The sequence below is a fragment of the Myxocyprinus asiaticus genome, chromosome 23 (genome assembly GCF_019703515.2).
Source record: "Myxocyprinus asiaticus isolate MX2 ecotype Aquarium Trade chromosome 23, UBuf_Myxa_2, whole genome shotgun sequence".
In the NCBI taxonomy this organism is placed as follows: Eukaryota; Metazoa; Chordata; class Actinopteri; order Cypriniformes; family Catostomidae; genus Myxocyprinus; species Myxocyprinus asiaticus.
In genome coordinates, this window is record NC_059366.1 from 20,719,476 (window position 1) to 20,735,939 (window position 16,464).

The 16,464-nt window shown below is 43.9% G+C and overlaps 1 pseudogene; it reads left to right on the plus strand.

The window, feature by feature from the left end:
* The window catches only part of LOC127414331 (attractin-like protein 1), a 491,512-nt pseudogene that overhangs the window by 156,702 nt on the left and 318,346 nt on the right, over positions 1-16,464 (plus strand).

The window sequence follows — 16,464 nt, forward strand, 5'->3', positions numbered from 1 at the left end:
ACAATGCAAGTGAATGGGTGCCAACATTTTGAAGCTCCCAAAATCACATAAGTCAGCATTAAAGCAATCCATAAGACTCCAGTGGATAAATCAATGTCTTCAGAAGCGATATGATAGGTGTGGGTGAGAAACTATTACCAATATTTAAGTCCTTTTTTTACTATAATTTCTCCTCCCTGCTCAGTCAAACTCCACTTTAACTTTAACGTTCACATTCTTCTTGTTGTGTTTTTGGTGATTTACATTCTTCATGCATATCGCCCCATACTGTGCAGGGAGAAGAATTTCTGTCTGTCTATATGTCTGTCTTTCTTTCGTCACTTTCTCTCTCTCTGTATCTGTTTATGTCTCAAGAGAGGGTGTAAGATTCAGTCAACTGAGAAATCGTAGTCTCCACAGGGGCTTGCACAACGAAGACGAAATCTGATTTATAGAGAAAGCTTGGCTGTGGGAAATGGGCTTTTCACTTTGTCGGCACCACAGCTATGAGTCAACCCTTTTTTTCCTCTCAGTAACCAGACTTGTGTTTCAGTGAATGAAAGAAAACGAGAACATCTCCATTTAAGTAGATAGAAGTTATATAGACACTTTGACATTGATAGAAAAATCAAACAGTTTCCACTTCTTGAACAGTAAGCCACATCAGTTTAGGAGTAAAACCCAAATACCCTCTTTGCTTTATCTGATTTCACTTTCAGCCAGCCATAAACTCCAAATGAATTGTGGCTGGGCCCATTTGTTCCTTTAATGACTTCTATCAGATTTAATGTTGTGTGTGCATGCTTCTGTTTGTGAGAATTTGCTTGAAAGCCTTTGCTCTGGTTTTGTAACTTATGTTCTGTAATATATTTGTGTACAAATATCAGTTTATCTCTTCTATCGCCCTTTATTGTCATTTATTTCCATTCTTTCATTAAGTTTTATTGTGGATCTAAATGAAGCATGTCAGATGTGTGCTAATGTTTGTGCATTATACGTTTTGTTAGACATGGTTAGGTGACTACTTTCATTGTAAGCGTAGTTGTGAGTAGGTGTTTTGTCATTTCCAGGACCTAGATGGCTTTTGGCAGAAATATTTATGAGATGGTGTACGTGTACGTCTGAGCATGTATGTGTTCGTGTGTGTGAGAGTGTGTGTGTGTCCATTGCTTTCAGAGTAAATGCTATATATATATATATATATATATATATGTATGTATGTGTGCACTGTAAAAAAAAATCCTGTTGTTTTTACAAAAAAAATTTGGCAGCTGTGGTTGCCAGAATAATTATGTAAAAAAAAAAAACAAAAAAAAAACTGTAAAGATGTAAACAACTTTACAGAACAACCTGTACATTTTACAGTTTAAACTGTTGTAATTTACATGACCACGTAAAATAATTTTTTTTTTTTTTTTACATTTACAGTAAAACAACATCATAAACTGTATATTTGCCTTCTAAAACAGTATAAATCAGCTTTTTACTTTATAAGGTATTTGTTAGTCACTGTAGTAACTACAGAAGAGCACATGATGACATGAAGTTCACCAATAGTGGCTCCAGGAACAATGGCCAATAAACATGTAGAGACAGTGCTCAATATCACTCACACAATCACTAAACACCATCAGGGTAACACATGTGAAATAAAAATAATGTAATAAACATTAAATAAACTACATTAAATATAAAACAGAACATCCCAATGTACATAACTGATATTAAAAATAAGAAGAAACATAACTATTCCATAAAATATAATGAAATGTAATGGGTCATGCAGGGAATTGTGGGAACGCCCGATTACTGCTTTTTACTGTAATTTTAACAATAATTTACTGTAAAAAGTAAATGTACTCTCTTGTTAAACATAATGTAATTTTTAAAAAAAAATTTTACCATTAATTATACAGGAAAATCATACTTTTTCAACCTAAAAAATTTAATTTTTACAACATTTTATTGTAAAAACTACTGTATTGTCTTTTAAAATATATTACAATTTTTTACTGTATATTTTACAGTTAATATTCGTTAATCAATTAACGTTTTATTTCAGTAGCATTTTTACAGTCTTATACTGTTAAAATTACAGACATTTTTTACAGTGTATATATATATATATATATACACTATATTGCCAAAAGTATTCGCTCATCTGCCTTTAGACACATATGAACTTAAGTGACATCCCATTCTTAATCCATAGGGTTTAATATGACGTCGGCCCACCCTTTGCAGCTATAACAGCTTCAACTCTACTGGGAAGGCTTTCCACAAGGTTTAGGAGTGTGTTTATGGGAATTTTTGACCATTCTTCCAGAAGCGTATTTGTGAGGTCAGACACTGATGTTGGACGAGAAGGCCTGGCTCGCAGTCTTCGCTCTAATTCATCCCAAAGGTGCTCTATCGGGTTGAGGTCAGGACTCTGTGCAGGCCAGTCAAGTTCTTCCACACCAAACTCGCTCATCCATGTCTTTATGGACCTTGCTTTGTGCACTGGTGCGCAGTCATGTTGGAACAGGAAGGGGCCATCCCCAAACTGTTCTCACAAAGTTGGGAGCATGGAATTGTCCAAAATCTCTTGGTATGCTGAAGCATTCAGAGTTCCTCTCACTGGAACTAAGGGGCCAAGCCCAGCTCCTGAAAAACAACCCCACACCATAATCCCCCCTCCACCAAATTTCACAGTTGGCACAATGCAGTCAGACAAGTACCGTTCTCCTGGCAACCGCCAAACCCAGACTCGTCCATCAGATTGCCAGATGGAGAAGCGTGATTCGTCACTCCAGAGAACGCACCTCCACTGCTCTAGAGTCCAGTGGCGGCGTGCTTTACACCACTGCATCCGACGCTTTGCATTGCACTTGGTGATGTATGGCTTGGATGCAGCTGCTCGGCCATGGAAACCCATTCCATGAAGCTCTCTACGCACTGTTCTTGAGCTAATCTGAAGGCCACATGAACTTTGGAGGTCTGTAGCGATTTACTCTGCAGAAAGTTGGCGACCTCTGCGCACTATGCGCCTCAGCATCCGCTGACCCCGCTCTGTCATTTTACGTGGCCTACCACTTCGTGGCTGAGTTGCTGTCATTCCCAATCGCTTCCACTTTGTTATAATACCACTGACAGTTGACTGTGGAATATTTAGTAGCGAGGAAATTTCACGACTGGACTTGTTGCACAGGTGTTTTCCTATCACATTACCACGCTGTAATTCACTGAGCTCCTGAGAGCAGCCCATTCTTTCACAAATGTTTGTAGAAGCAGTCTGCATGCCTAGGTGCTTCATTTTATACACCTGTGGCCATGGAAGTGATTGGAACACCTGAATTCAATTATTTGGATGGGTGAGCGAATACTTTTGGCAATATATATATATATATAGTTCCTCTGCTATAATGTGAGTACATTTTACGCACCAGAATTTAGCTATACATCTTTTTTTTTTTTGCAGCATGCACAGAGGAACCACCAACACTCTGAGGTAGTCCGTCTCCAGAGACCTGTCAAAATAGCACACATGAGGCACACACACATATACTGAACATGCATGCTTACACGTTTCAGCTCATGAGGAAATCATGCACAACTTTATTAGCTTGTGTCGATAAACTGACATCTTGATTTGAGGCCCTTTTTTGTTACTGCACTGATCAATGCACCATGTGTGCTTGTTTTTATAAATTTTGGGATACATCAGACTGAACTAGTGTCTATGCTTGCGTGAGATTGTGGATTATTTTATCTATTGCTGCACATCTGTTTTTATGAATAATGAAATTAAGAGCTAAATAATTTGTACATTTTCTAAAGAAAAGTGAATGATGCCAAACTCACAGCCACAGTGCTAAGGTGTTCTGAGTGGTTGTTAGTCCATTGCTAGGGGGTTGCGGGGTTTTGGTTCCTGTGTTTTGGTTCCTAAATATCTTATATATGCTTATAGATCATTTCAAGGATGTAAACAATTACAAAGGAATTAGAATGTTCCTCAAGCATTTCTGGGAGCTGCATTTTTATAACCCCAAACTGTCAAAACAAAATGACTAGCACATACTTTTATTGTCTAGCTAAAACAGAACAAATAAGATACAGGTATGTTCAAAAACTGAAAATAAACAAAGATGTGTCATTTCTGGGTGCTTTTAATAAGACTGTGTCGTGTATTTTGTCGATTCATGTCTTTTATTTTGAAAAGTTTAGTTCCTGTTTCATGTCATGTGTTCCTGGTCATGTGATGTCCTGTTTTCCCTCCAGGTACATGTGTCTTGTTTTCATTGGTTCATTGTTTGATTATCTTGTTTAGAGTTCTTTGTGTTTATTGGTTATCTTTGTCACGTGTTCCCCATGTCCAAGTATTTAAGCCCTCATGTTTTCCATTGTCCTTTGTTAGGTATTGTGTGTTTGGTAACGTGTTCATGTTAAGTCAAGTTTAAGTCAAGTCAAGTTCATGTTTGTTTCATTCATGTTTACAGTTAGGGTTTATTGGTTCTCACTTATGTAAATAAATTGCACCTAGGTTCTTCACTCCATCGTCATCGTCTCTTCGTTTACCTCATTGCTCAGCATCGTTACAGACTGAGTAAACACATTTTCTTAAAGAACATCAAATGTTTACCTGAAGTGACTTATCCAGACATGTTGTTGATAGTGAGCATGGCTACGTGAGGGAGGACATAAGTGTATCGTAGTTTAAATGCTCACAGTTATTTCAACTGTGGCAAGGTCTGGAATATTGGATCGCCTATTATAATCAATGAAGCTGTTAATGTTGCAAGTGCGTGACTTGCAGACAACGTAAGGTTTTATTTTATTATACTTCTGCGCTATAGCTTTTATACTACACCAAGTACTTTGAAATCTTGGCAGTGCGATACTGCAGATATTGTTTACTTTTGTATGACAAGTTGCTTTGGATAAAGCGTCTGCTAAATGACTAAATGTAAATGACTTGCACAGCTTCATTCATAGTAATGGGAGTGTTCTATAGTAACTTTTAGAGCATGTAAAGAATTAGTCTTAACTAGCCAGCTAAACTCTACCTAACTAACTTACAATTAGTTGGTAAAAATGTCACTCACCTACCAGAGATAAGATGTGTGCTTCAGTTGTTAATACTGCACATATTCAGCTGTCACGCTTCAGTGCTACTTCCATATACACTACTGGTCAAAAGTTTTGAAACACTTACTCATTCTTTATTATAATTTTTTTTTTTCACATTTTAGAATAATAGTAAAGTCATCAAAAATATGGAATAACATAAATAGAACTATTGGAATTATGTTGTGACTAAACAAAATCCAAAATAAATAAAAACTGTGTTATATTTTAGCATCTTCAAAGTAGTCACCCTTTGCCTAGAATTTGCAGAAATGTACTCGACATTTTCTCAACCAACTTCTTGAGGTATCACCCTGGGATGCTTTTTAAACAGTATTGAAGGAGTTCCCATCTATGTTGGGCACTTATTGGCTGCTTTTCTTTATTATATAAGTCATCAATTTCAAAAACTTTTTTTAAAATTAAATTTTAGTTTTATAATGAAATAAATTAATGTGGTGGCACAATTATATTTTTGTTTACAAAACTATTTTCAAACATTTAAGCATGTGTTTTCAGATCAAAAGATTCATTTCAGTCAAGTGTTTCAAAACTTTTGATCGGTAGTGTAATTCCTCTGTAACCACATGCATGCATATAGCCTAATAAAAATGATGCGTGGAAAACCGTGTCGGCATTCCGAGTGAGTTTGATTCATACATTGAAAGATTGTTCATCTTGTTCATGATATGATGCTTTGAGCACTGCTGCTGTTTATATAAAAGCACTCTCTTGTGCAAAATATTAATTTTTAGAAGCAATAGAACGTCATGGTTACTGGTGTAACCTCTGTTCCCTGATGGAGGGAATGAGACGTTGGTGTCGATGTAGTGACACTAGGGGTCACTCTTGGGAGCCCGAGACACCTCTGGTCTTTGATAAAAGGCCAATGAAAATTGGCGAGTGGTATTTGCATGCCACTCCACCGAACATACGGATATAAAAGGAGCTGGTATGCAACCACTCATTCAGGTTTTACGCTGAGGAGCCGATATAAGGTCCGGCCATTTCAGCGGGTAGTTCAGCATTGTGGCAGGAGGGACCAACATCTCATTCCCTCCATCAGGGAACGGAGGTTACACCAGTAACCATGACGTTCCCTATCTGTCACTCACTCGACGTTGGTGTCGATGTAGTGACACTAGGGGTTCCTATACAAAACACCACAAGGCTGAACTGTGTTACATGAACTGGTGGTGTGTGGTGGGCAGACTTGCTGTGTGCCTCATAGCCAGCACACCAGGTCGACACGTAACCTCCCCCAACACAGTTATGAGTGTCGAACAGCCCTTTTTGGGGACAAGTTGACTACCTCAAAAGGAGGTGGAAGGCGCTATGTGCAAGCGATACACCCGGCCGGCTATCCCGGGCTTATCTGCTTGTGTTGCGTGCCACCACCTGGGACGAAACCGGTTTCAACCGGAGGTTGTAGAACCTTGCAAAGGTGTTGGGTGTTGCCCAGCCCGCTGCTCTGCAAATGTCTGTTAGAGAGGCACCTCTGGCCAGGGCCCAAGAAGCCACTACACCACAGGTAGAATGGGCTCGTAGCCCTACCGGGGGGGGGGGGCATGTTTTGGGCGAGATATGCCATAGTTATGGCATCCATGAACCAGTGGGCGATCCTCTGCTTGGAGACAGCGCTTCCTTTCCGCTGTGCACCAACGCAGACAAAGAGCTGCTCAGAGACTCTAAAGCTCTGCGTGCGATCCAAATAGATGCGTAAAGCGTGCACTGGACACAGCAACGACAGGGCTGGGTCTGCCTCCTCCTGGGGCAGCACTTGCAGGTTCACCACCTGGTCCCTGAAAGGAGTGGTGGGAACCTTGGGCACATAGCCCGGTCGGGGTCTCAGGATCACGTGAGAATAGCCCGGACCGAACTCCAGGCACGTTTCGCTGACAGAGAACGCTTGCAGGTCACCTACCCTCTTGATGGAAGTGAGCGCAGTCAGGAGGGCAGTCTTCAAGGAGTGCGCCTTAAGCTCGGCTGACTGCAAAGCTCAAAGGAGGCTCTCTGTAGACTCTTAAAAACTACAGAGGTCCGATGAGGGAACGAGGCGTGGCCTGGAGGGATTCAGCCTCCTGGCACCTCTTAGGAACCTGATGATCAGATCATGCTTCCCTAAGGACTTACCGTCGACTGCGTCGTGTTGTGCTGCTATGGCAGCAACGTACACCTTCAAGGTGGAAGGGGACAGCCTCCCTTCCAACCTCTCTTGCAGGAAGGAAAGCACTGATCTGCCTGTGCATCTCTGGGGGTCTTCCCGATGGAAAGAACACCACTTAGCGAACAGACGCCACTTAAAGGCATACAGGTGCCTCGTAGAGGGAGCCCTAGCCTGAGTGAACGTGTCTACCATCGCAGGTGGGAGACAGCTTAGGTCTTCCACGTCCCGTCCAGGGGCCAGACATGGAGATTCCAGAGGTCTGGGCGCGGGTGCCGGATGGTGCCCCTTCCCTGAGAAAGAAGGTCCTTCCTCAGGGGAATTTGCCCAGGGGGAGCTGTCGCGAGGAGCGTGAGGTCTGAGCACCACATCTGGGCGGGCCAGTAGAGTGCTTACCAGGACGACCTTCTCCTCATTCTCCCTGACCTTGCACAGGGTCTGTGCAAGCAGGCTCACTGGGGGAAAATGCATATCTGGTCTGGTACTCGGTCAGGGCGTACCAGAGCGGGCAGTGGGGAGGATTCTTGGGAGGCGAACAGGTGCACCTGTGCCTGTCGAATCGACTCCAAATCAGCTGGACCACCTGAAGGTGGAGTCTCCACTCTCCCTTGAGGGTAACCTGTTGTGACGGCGCGTCCACCGAAGTGTTGAGGTTGCCCGGGATGCAGGTGGCTTGCAGCGACTTGAGGTGCTGCTGACTCCGTTGGAGGAGACGGCGGGCGAGTTGTGACATACAGCGGGAGCGCAGACCGCCTTGGCGGTTGACATATGCTCCGCTGCCGTGCTGTCTGTCCGAACTAGCACGTGCTTGCCCTGGATCAACGGCCGGAACCTCCACAGGGCGAGCAGAATTGCCAGTAACTCGAGGCAGTTGATGTGCGAACGCAGCCGTGGACCCGTCCAGAGGCCGGCGGCTGCGTGCCCGTAGCCAACAGTGCCCCAGCCCATTTTGGAGGCATCTGTCATGACCACGACGCGCCTGGAGACCAGTTCTAGGGGAACACCTGCTCGTAGAAACGAGAGGTCGGTCCAAGGGCTGAAAAGACGGTGACAGACCGACGTAATGGCCACGCGATGTGTCCGATGTGCGCCGAGGATGCCATATGCCCTAGGAGCCTCTGAAAAAGTTTCAGTGGAACCGCTGCTTTCTGTTTGAACGCCTTCAAACAGGCCAGCACCAACTGGGCATGCTCGTTTGTAAGGTGCGCCGTCAAGGAGACTGAGTTCAACTCCAAACCGAGAAAAGAGATGCTCTGAACCGGGAGGAGCTTGCTCTTTTCCCAGCTGACCCGAAGCCCTAGTCGGCTGAGGTGTGAGAGCACTAGGTCCCTGTGTGCGCATAACACATCTCGAGAGTGAGCTAAGATTAGCCAGTCGTCGAGATAGTTGAGAATGCGAATGCCCACCTCCCTTAACGGGGCAAGGGCAGCCTCTGCGATCTTCGTAAAGACGCGAGGAGACAGGGACAGGCCGAAAGGGAGGACTTGTACTGATATGCCTGACCCTCGAACGCAAACTGCAGGAAGGGTCTGTGTCGAGGAGGGATCGAGACGTGAAAGTACGCATCCTTCGGGTCTACCGCCGCGAACCAATCTTGATGCCGGATGCTCGCTAGAATGCGTCTTTGCGTCAGCATCTTGAACTGGAGTCTGTGTAAAGCCCGGTTCAGTACTCGCAGGTCCAAGATTGGCCGCAACCCACTGCCTTTTTTCAGTACAATGAAGTAGGGGCTGTAAAACCCTTTCTTCATCTCGGCTGGAGGGACAGGTTCTATCGTGTCCTTCCGTAGGAGGGTAGCGATCTCCGCGCAAGGTAGCAGCATTTTCGTCTTTCACCAAGGTGAAGTGGACACCGCTGAACCTGGGCGGATGCCCGGCAAAGTGAATCGCGCAGCCGAGTTGGACGGTCCGGACCAGCCCTCGTGACGGACTGGAAGGCGCAAGCCATGCGTCCAAGTTCCGCGCAAGGGGGACCAAAGGGACAATGTCATCGGATGTACCGGCAGGTGGGGCCTCGCGGCGGGGCGGAGCTCGAGGTGCCACACCACGTCGTGGCCGTGCTGAGTCCGAGGACATCGAAGCACTTACCTGGCTCCTTGTGACCACCCCCTGAACAGCCTGGGACGGGGGAGGAAGAGGCCTGTCCTCATGACCCGTGGAGACTGTCACATTGGGGCGGATTTGTGCCACAGTTGGGCGCTCAGGGCGGGAGACCGCCGCTGGGACGGGTGGCGTCTGCTTTCTGCGGTGGGCTCCACGCCGGGGCCAGGCCAAAGGGGCGGGCTGCGGCGGAGCTGGTGCAGTCACCGCAGGGGGACGCCCTTGGCGATGAGTAGATGGGGTGCAGGATCTTGAGCCGCGCCGGGGCAGGATATGCCGGCTAGCATCCATCTACTGCTCTACCATCGACAACTGCTGGGCAAAGTCCTCGACGGTGTCGCCGAATAGGCCCGCCTTGGAAATGGGGGCAGCAAGGAATTGTGTCTTGTTGGCCTCACCCATCTTGACCAGGTTGAGCCAAAGGTGGCGCTCCTGGACCACTAGTGTGGCCATCGTCCACCCGAGAGACCGCGCCGTGATCTCCGTTGCTCGGAGAGTGAGGTCGGTCGCTGAGCACAGTTCCTGCATCAATCCCGAGGCGGAACTACCCTCGTGCAGTTCCTTTAGCGCCTTGGCGGACTTGCAGGAGAGCCATGGCGTGCAGGGCGGAGGCGGCTTGTCCAGCGGCACCATAGGCCTTGGCCGTCAGAGACGACGTAAACCTACAGGCCTTGGACGGGGGCTTTGGGCACCCGCGCCAGGTGGCGACGCTCTGCGGGCGTAGGTGCACTGCAAGCGCCTTTATCCACCGGGGGATTGCCGAATAACCCTTGGCCGCCCCACCATCGAGGGTAGTGAGAGCGGGGAAGCTGAAAAGATCGGGACCGGGCAGTAAAAAGTGCCTCTCGCGACCTTGTCAGCTCTTCATGCACTTCCGGGAAGAAAGGAACGGGGCTGGGTGTGGCTTTGAGCGGCGCCACGAGCCCAGGAACCAGTCACCGAGCCGCGAGGGTTCAGGGAAGAGCGGTGAAATCCACTCTAACCGACGCTCGCGGCTGCCCGGGAAAGCATGTCGTCATCTCCGCGTCAGCCTGTGACTGGGCGATCGACCCCGAAGGGAGGAGCCCAGCTGAGGCTTCCGACTGGATGAGCCCGCTCTCCGATGCTGCGCTCGAGAGCTCATCACTTTCGCGGGCTCTGAATAAGAGATCGAACTCGCCGTGAGACGAGCCGGCGGACTCACCCGGAAGCCCGATCGGGGCAGAGTGTGCTGGGGAATGGGAGGTCCGCGGGGGGATACCCGGCGGAGGCGGTCCCATTGGGGTCCCCAAATCGCCCCCAGTGCTAGCCGCGCTGGCCTCAAACCCGTGGGTAAAAGGACCGAGGCAGGAGCCTCTGGGGTGGCTCGCTTTCTTACGAAGGCGAGCCGCGACCGCAACGTTGCCATGGACATATTCTCGCAATGAGAACATGACCATCCACGAACGCTGTCTCCGCGTGAGCAGTGCCCAGACACGAAAGACAGTGATCGTGACCGTTAGAAGGCGAGAGATAACGAGCACAACCAGGAATAACACACAATCGGAAAAGCATCTTTAAAAAGACGCGTCTTTAAAAAGACGTTCCCTGTGTGCGCTCTTTTAGAGAAATATATACTCTTTTAGAGGGGAAAAATGCTCTTTCAGAAAATATACTCTAGTTTTTCTGCCGAAGCGCCCAGGGGCGTTCTCTGCAGTGCACCAGTGCAGAGGAGGGAGAAGCTGCTGAAATGTGCCGTCAGATCCAGCAGAGGTGAATGAACAGTAGTATTCAGCTCAGTGAGCATGACCGTTCAGCTCCGAAGAGAAAATCTGAATGAGTGGTTGCATACCAGCTCCTTTTATATCCGTATGTTCGGGGGAGTGGCATGCAAATACCACTCGCCAATTTTCATTGGCCTTTTATCAAAGACCAGAGGTGACTCGGGCTCCCAAGAGTGACCCCTAGTGTCACTACATCGACACCAACGTCGAGTGAGTGACAGAAAGGGAACTGATTCCTTGTCAAATTAGAATGATATGTTAGTTTTACCTGCAGTATAATTTGTAATCAGAATTTCCAAAGTCATTATGACCAGACGTGCAGTCCACCAATAACATTAAAGTGACAGCAGTAGGAACGGCCACCAGTGACAGAGATCGCAGAGTCTAGCAACACCAAGCAATAATGTCATTTGCAGTGTGAATGAAAGCGTGCATCTTTCTAGTGAAGAAACCGTGCATCTTTCATCATCAAGCTGCCACATGTTTGTAGCACAAGCAGTGACCAACGAGTTACCCTCCAAAGTATAATACTTTGTATAAGCAATAGTAATAGTGATGCTTGCTTTAGCAAACTCCACCAATAAAATGTCTTGAGTGCTAAAGAAAGGAATGTTTTCCTTGGGTTGGTATAAAAGAGCCACTGTAGTGCACTCTGTGGGAATTTGAACAGAGAGTTTTGTACAGAACAGGCCTGAAAATAAAAAGCTAACAAGCTGTAAAGCTTCTTGATACTGTAAAAAGTCTGCGTCCTTCTCTTCCATCCCTCTTTCCCTCATTTTGCCCCCCTTTATTTGTTATATTTTGAAAACAAGACAGACCTTTTCACTGCTGTGTCTGGCTCAAAATAAATCTGTGACTGGTAGAGCTATCTGAGAAATGCCACCCATACTGTTTAAACAAGTGAAAATGAAAACATATCTATGCATGGTATTTCTGTGAAATCAGCTACTTTTATAGCCTAATCACATATAACAGTGTGGGTGGAGAGTGAATTTAAGGCATGTGGAATCTGCTGACATCAGTGAAATGAATGTACCGAAGAAGACTCAGCATGTGGTGTTTTAAATTACAGCAATACCCTCGTAATTATACACTAATTAAACCAGTTATCTTGTGTAGAGAATTTAGACATGTGACAAGATCAACATAAACAGCACCTCATCCTAATGCACAGTCACCTCTGTGTCTCTATGTATGATGGAGATGAATGTACTGACAAACACCTGCATCCTTTGCTACAAAAACCCTCTCATGCCTGGTAGAAATTAAATACAATCAGATAGGCATTTATCCAAAACAACTTGCATTACACTTGCAAGGATACTAATACCTGGGAGTAAGTGTCTGACTCCGGGACATGCATCGCTTATAATGATTTTGCCCAATTGGACATGCTAGTTTACCATTTTTTGTTGGTCCACAAACAACTTTACTCTCAACCAATCAGATTTTAAAATAAGGCTTAGATCTAGAGCTTGAACAACTTTCTTCTCAGCCTATCATTTTCTTTTGATTTTGAAGTAAATTATGGTTAGCGTTTGGTTTAGGACTACTTTTAAAAAGATGTTGATACAGGAACACATCCTACTTGATGAAAATACATTTTTGAGGTCATCTCAAATGCCCAGTGATAATGGCCAAAGAGTCAGCTAATTTGGGACAATAATACAAGGCAGATCCTTGGGGTTCAGTGTCTTGCTGATTCAAGATTGGTGGTTGATGATGGTTCATGAATCAAACCTTGCAGAAAATGAACCTCCAGTGATTGTGGACGTCTGAACAATTAACAGTCCAGATCATATAAGTAATCTGTTAAAACAGTAGTCATTTAGAAGACACTTTTATCCAAAGCAGCAGGGACTCATAGAGGAACCTAATTTTAATTGCCTTGCTCAAGGGACTCAACGTTTTTGAGGTTCTTAATTAGGGGTGAATCAAAATGGAAGACTAATCGTCCAACAACCAACCAGACAATAGTGAGTTAAACTTTATCTAGATTTTTTGTTATGTTTTGATTGGCTGTGAATTGATTAAAATATTTTAATTAATACAACATTTTTCTGTGAATCACAATAAAATTATGGTACATGATACATTACAATAAACATAAAAAAACCTATCATATATATATATTTACTTTATACTTTGTCACAAAGAGCTTGCAAGAAATTGGTTAGTCATCATTTTAATAATTTAAATATGTACATGTTAAAATGTTCCGTTTTTATTTTTTTTCGTATAGAGTTAATTAGACACATTTTTACAGGTATTAGTCTTTGATACAAGTATGAATACATGCCATAAAATCAGATGACATGTTGTAATTAAAATTTGGGCAAAGTCTTCTGGTTTTTTACAGTGGTCTTTTTTTTTGTTTGTTTTTTTTAAAGTTTCAGTAAGTAAAAAAAACATTTGGATACCGCATTAATTGCGTACATTTTTTTAAAGCGTTAAAAAAATATTAAATGCCCATCCCTAGTTTTGGTGTTTTTAGTGGCAGTGGTGCTTTAATTAGCATGTTTACTGGTCCTTCTTTAAGTTTCGCTACAGCCATACACATTTAGTCTTTAACAACTCTTTTGCATCTCACACTTTTTATGGAGTGTCCCACCACAGGTGTTATTATGCTGTGTCAAGACCCTGCATTCTGTTCCATTCCATTGCACTCTATTTAGCTGAATGGTGTCAGGTTAACAGAAGCCAGCCTAATTATAAAGGGCTTCCTTAAGACTTAGCTTTGTACATCCCTTATCTTGATGATGAGCAATTTTTTCATCTTGCTTGGCCATTCGGTGTTTAGAGCTCACAAGAGTTACTGTTCCTTTAGCACTCTTGTCAGAGGGTAATTGTCTCTTTTTTGCTTGTTTAGGAGCCACACCTTAGTCATGCTAATCTGCTTAATGAACTCTTGCTATTGTGTAATGCACTCTCAGGGTTAGAGCAAATCAGATTATTTAACGATTATTCGACTATTCTGCGATTATGGCATTGATGAATCATTAGCTCTTAACTGATTATTCAGCTTGTGCACTGACTTAAAAGGTTGTTTTAAACATGCTTACTAACAATAAAGAGGACAAAATCATCTTTTAAAAATACCTCTAAATGACATTCACTGAATTAAAGTGAAAAAAAACAACAACTTTTTATTCAATTTAATTCAGTAAAGAAATTCACTGCAAAAAAATCCTATTGTTATCAAGTGTGTTTATCTTGTTTTTCATCTAAAATTGTCTAAAAATCCTTAAAACAAGATACATATAAGATTTGCTTTAAGAGAATGTATCTTAAATATAAGTGTATTTTGTATATACCATAAGTGTATTTTTTCACTTGGTTATACCTCTGCGAGTGCAATAAAGACACTACTCTAAAAGCAAGTCTAAATATCTTATATGTTGCTTCTCAGGTGAATGCATATTTTTTTAAAGGATTTTTACATATTTAAAAATATTTGTATTTTTAATATTATATTCAAAATTCTCAGATAACGCTTTTTTCTTCTGCAGAATAGCTGAAAGAAAATATTTGTTGTTTTAAAGGATTTTTAGTTATTTAAATTGGAAAACAAGCCAAAACAAAAACAAATCAAAACTTTTGTTGCAGTGTATAATGGGGCGAAGACTACCCTCTCTCACCTTTCTGTTTGCTTCAATCCATCTTTTACTCACAAAAAAAAAAAGAAAAACTCTCTCTTATTAATAAAGCTGCGTATTGCCAATTTTCTTCACGATAAGAAATGCACAGTGACATATATTATGATTCAATAAGTCACGAGCCATCACGTTGTAATCTAGCTGTTATAATTAAGCGTGCACACTCAAGAGACGAGCAACCCCCGCGACAGATGCACACAGCCAGGTACAGTTTCAATCTCTCCCCCTTAGATTGGAACATTCGCGCTACTCATAGAAGAGACGCTGACCGCAAAGAGAAATGCCAGTTTTGGAGTTTGTTGTTATTTACATGATCTGCTTGCATATTATCTGAATTTTAATAAAGCTATAACGCATTAAATATAACTGCATTAAAGATGTAACAATGGGGTGTTTCCTTTAAAGATGATTGACATGCAAGTTTGTATACCACACTTCTCCTCTGGTGTGCGACCAGCTTAAGGCTCTGTTCCATAAATTAGTGAGCTGCCTTGCTACCAACTGCCTACATAGACAGCTGTCTTCTGAGGCAGGTAACTTATAAACCATCTAATTTGGACACTCTATAGGCAGCAACTGCACGTGCCACACAAATAGCGCTCCATGTGGGAGTTGATATCAGTACCTTTTAGTAAAAATGAAATTTAAGTTTATTTATAACCTCTCCTATTCCGCCACCACTATTTTATTTTCCACTGAGCTCCTTGCAGAGTATTATGAAGGATATATGCAATGCTGCCTTAGAATTTGGCCAAAACAAGGTGTCTTATGAGGAAGTATAGTTAAAGCTAAAGTGTATAATTTCTACACCCACTAAAGTCACCAAATGGAATTACAAAATAATCTCTGTTTTCAAACAGATTCCATTTTTCTGATGCCTTTAAATGCTGCCTCCAAATGCAGCTCCCAAGATTTTGGAACAGAGCTTATAACTTTGTCTTCTGTCTCCTCTCTCCAGCCTGCAGATGTAACAACCATGCTAACGTCTGCCACTCCAGCTCAGGGAAATGCTGCTGTACCACTAAAAGGGTCAAAAGGGACCAATGCCAGCTGTGAGTATGACTACACCACCTATCATCAGCATCATCCCACTGGCCTCTCAGTCAGAGAGTGGTAGACATCAGCCCTTCAATTAAACATTAAAAGTCTCCTCACATTATCATGTGGTCATTAGCATCATGCCACATTTTATTCACAAAGTTAACCCTCTCTTTTATTAATTCCCTCCAAAACCCCAGGACATTCATTTTAATGTGAGTCTCTGCTGTGCTGTCAGCGAGCCCCTTGGTCCTGCATCATGGTCGACGAGCCAGGGTCCCACGTCATGGTCGCCAAGCTTGCACCACCTTCTGCCCCGGATCCTGAGTCTGTCACAGCCACACCTCGGCCTGCTCCATGCCATGTCACAGCCATGCCAGAGTCTGCTCCATGCCATGTCACAGCCACGCCTCAGCCTGCTCCACGCCATGACACAGCATGCCTCAGCCTGCTCCATGCCATGTCACAGCAATGCCTCAGCCTGCTCCATGCCATGTCACAGCAATGCCTGAGCCTGTCATAATAATGCCTCAGTCTACTTCACGCCATGTCACAGCCGAACCTCAGTTTGCTCCATGCCATGTCACAGCCAAGCTTCAGTCTGCTCCAAGTCATGTCTCAGCCAAGCCCCAGACTGCTCCATGCCATGTCACAAGCAAGCCTTTGCTCCACGGTCCAGG